The sequence below is a fragment of the Saccopteryx leptura genome, chromosome 1, assembly GCF_036850995.1.
Source record: "Saccopteryx leptura isolate mSacLep1 chromosome 1, mSacLep1_pri_phased_curated, whole genome shotgun sequence".
NCBI classification, from domain to species: Eukaryota; Metazoa; Chordata; class Mammalia; order Chiroptera; family Emballonuridae; genus Saccopteryx; species Saccopteryx leptura.
This window is the reverse complement of record NC_089503.1, coordinates 188,914,437-188,918,439: the sequence shown is the minus strand read 5'-3', so window position 1 is coordinate 188,918,439 and position 4,003 is coordinate 188,914,437.

The window sequence follows — 4,003 nt, the reverse complement described above, 5'->3', positions numbered from 1 at the left end:
TTTGTAGTTTTTGTTATATACGTCCTTTACACTCTTTGTTATGTTTATTCCTAGGTATTTTATTTTTTTTTTGTTGCAATTGTGAAAGGGATTATTTTTTTGAGTTCCGTTTCTAATATTTCATTGTTGGCATATAGAAAGGCTATTGACTTCTGTATGTTAATTTTGTATCCTGCGACCTTACTGTATTGGTTTATAGTTTCTAGTAATCTTTTTGTGGAGTCCTTTGGGTTTTCGATGTATAGGATCATATCATCTGTAAAAAGTGATACCTTTACTTCTTCTTTTCTGCTGTGGATGCCTTTTATTTCTTTCTCTTGTGTGATTGCTCTGGCCAGAACATCTAGCACCATGTTAAATAAGAGTGGAGAGAGTGGACAACCCTGTCTTGTTCCTGATTTAAGGTGGAAAGTCCTCAGTTTTATGCCATTTAATATGATGTTGGCTGATGGTTTATCATATATGGCCTTTATCATGTTGAGCTATTTTCCTTCTACACCCATTTTGTTGAGTGTCTTAAACATAAAGTTGTGTTGTATTTTATCGAATGCCTTTTCTGCATCTATTGATAAGATCATGTGGTTTTTGTTCTTTGTTTTGTTGATATGGTGTATTACGTTAACCGTTTTACATATGTTGAACCATTCTTGAGATTCTGGGATGAATCCCACTTGATCATGATGTATTATTTTTTTAATATGTTGTTGTATTCGATTTGCCAGTATTTTTTTAATATTTTAGCATCTGTATTCATTAGAGATATTGGTCTGTAGTTTTCTTTTTTTGTGCCGTCCTTGCCAGGTTTCGGTATGAGGGTTATGTTGGCCTCATAAAATGTGTTTGGAAGTATTGCTTCTTCTTCAATTTTTTGGAAGACTTTGAGTAGGATAGGAACCAAGTCTTCTTTGAATGTTTGATAGAATTCACTGGTATAACTGTCTGGGCCTGCACTTTTATTTTTGGGGAGGTTTTTAATAATTTTTTCTATTTCCTCCCTGCTAATTGGTCTGTTTAGGCTTTCTGCTTCTTCATGACTCAGTCTAGGAAGGTTATATTGTTCTAGGAATTTATCCATTTCTTCTAGGTTGTTGAATTTGGTGGCATATAGTTTTTCGTAGTGTTCTACAATAATTCTTTGTATACCTACGATATCTGTGGTGATTTCTCCTCTTTCATTTCGGATTTTATTTATATGAGTCCTTTCTCTTTTTTCCTTGGTGAGTCTTGCCAAGGGTTTGTCAATTTTGTTGATCTTTTCAAAGAACCAGCTCCTGGTTCTATTAATTTTTTCTATAGTTTTTCTGTTCTCTATTTCATTTATTTCTGCTCTGATTTTTATTATTTCCTTTCTTCGGCTGGTTTTAGGTTGTCTTTGTTCTTCTTTTTCAAGTTCCTTAAGGTGTGAAGTTAAGTGGTTCACTCGGGCTCTCTCTTGTTTGTTCATATATGCCTGAAGTGATATGAACTTTCCTCTTATTACTGCTTTTGCTGCATCCCAGAGATTCTGATATGTTGTATTGTCATTTTCATTTGTCTGTATATATCTTTTGATCTCTGCTCTTATTTTTTCTTTGACCCATTAATTTTTTATAGTATGTTGTTTAGTTTACACATTTTTGTGGGGTTTTTTTCCTCTTTTTTCAGTTGAATTTTAGTTTCAAGGCTTTATGATTAGAAAATATGCTTAGTACAATTTCAATTTTTCTGAATTTGCTGACATTATCTTTGTGGCCCAACATATGGTCAATTCTTGAGAATGTTCAATGTACACTAGAGAAAAATGTATACTCTGTCACTTTGGGATGAAGTGTCCTGTAGATATCTATCATATCTAGGAGTTCTAGTGTTTTGTTTAAGGCCAATATATCTTTATTGATTCTCTGTTTGGATGACCGATCTAGAGCCATCAGCAGTGTATTGAGGTCTCCAAGTATGATTGTATTTTTGTCAGTTTTTGTTTTTAGGTCAATAAGTAACTGTCTTATATATTTTTGTGCTCCGTGGTTTGGTGTATATATATTAAGGATTGTAATGTCTTCTTGATTCAGTGTCCACTTAATCATTATGAAATGACCATTTTTGTCTCTGAGTACTTTTTCTGTCTTGTAGTCAGCATTATTAGATATGAGTATTGCTACACCTGTTTTTTTTTGGATGTTATTTGCTTGGAGTATTGTTTTCCAGCCTTTCACTTTGAATTTGTTTTTATCCTTGTTGTTTAGATATGTTTCTTGTAGGCAGCATATAGTTGGATTTTCTTTTTTAATCCATTCTGCTACTCTGTGTCTTTTTATTGGTAAGTTTAATCCATTTACATTTAGTGTAATTATTGACACTTTTGGTTTCTCTATTGCTATTTTATAAATTGCTTTCTGTTAGTTTTGTATCTTGTTTGATTCTTCTCTTTTGTTTTTCTATCATTTGTTTTTTGTTTGTTTGTATTCCATAGTTTTTTCTTCTGTTGCTACCTTTTTAAAGTCATGTGTTTCTGTGGTGGTTTTTTCAAGTGTGGTTACCATTAAGTATTGAAAAGGGTACCTACCATATTCATTGTAGTATCCTATCTTATGAGTGTTTCTGCGCTTCATCATTCTTTGCTACTGTTAATCTTCGTCCTCTCCCCCCTTTTTTTTTCTTTTGTTGTCATAATTTAAATTTGGTTTTATTGTGTTCTTGGTGGAGCTGTTACTTGTGGTTTTGTTTTGTTTTGTTCTTTGAATCGGTATGGAAAACCCTCTTTAGTATTTCCTGGAGTGTGGGCTTTCCAATGATAAATTCCTGCATCTTTTCTGTATTTGTGAATGTTTTTATTTCTCCTTTGTACTTGAAGGATAGATTTGATGGATATAGTATTCTTGGCTGAAAGTTCCTCTCTTTCAGGGCTTTAAATATTGGGGTCCACTCTCTTCTAGCTTGTAGAGATTCTGCTGAGAAATCTGATGATAATCTAATAGGCCTTCCTTTATATGTTGTATTCTTCTTTTCCCTGGCTGCCTTGAGAATTTTTTCTTTGCCGTTGGTTTGTGCCATCTTCATTATGATGTACCTTGGAGTAGGTTTGTTATGGTTAAGAAAACTTGGTGTTCTGTTTGCTTCTTGAATTTGAGGTTTTAGTTCTTTCCACAGGCTTGGGAAGTTCTCGTCTATCATTTGTTTGAGTATATTCTCCATTTCATTTTCTCTCTCTTCTTTCTCTGATATACCTATTATTCTTATGTTATACTTTTTGATGGATTCAGACAATATCTGTAGGGCTTTCTCATTTTTTTTTTGAGTCTCTTTTTTCTTCTCTCTGTTGTGCCTCAAGTTGCTTGTCTTCTATTTCACTAATCCTACCTTCTAACTGGCCTGTTCTGTTAGCTAAGCTTGTTACCTCATTTTTCAGCTCATGAATTGAGTTTCTCATTTCTGTTTGATTTGTTTTTATAGTTTCAATTTCCTTGGTAATATATTCTTTGTGTTCATTTAGTTGTTTTCTGAGCTCCCTAAATTGCCTTTCTGTGTTTTCTTGCATATTTCTGAGTATTTTTAGGATTTCTATTTTAAATTCTCTGTCATTTAGCTCCAAGGTTTCTAGTATATTAAATTTTTTTTTCCATAGCTTTTCCTACATCTATCTGTGTTACTTCTTTATCTTTTGTATCCATGATATTCTATTTTCTTTTTCTTAATGGCATCTTAGGGTGGTCTTGTTGATGGCACTAGTGAGAATTAATAAAGAATAAAAAGAAAAAAAAAGGAAAAAAATGGAAAAAATAATTTGGAAAAAAAAGAAAAAACTACAAAACAACCCAATAATAACTTATTATTTCCACCCCTTTTCTTTCTTCTCTTCCCCTCCTCTCCCCTCCTCCTTAGAAAAATATCGTGATGACCTGTGAATTATATTATGCTAAATGGAACAAAAACTGCCTATAAAGGAGGGCCTGAGTTGGGGGGATGTGTTCAAGGGGCAAAAAAGGAAGTAGGGACCTACAAAATGCAAAAAAGGAAAAAATCTTGG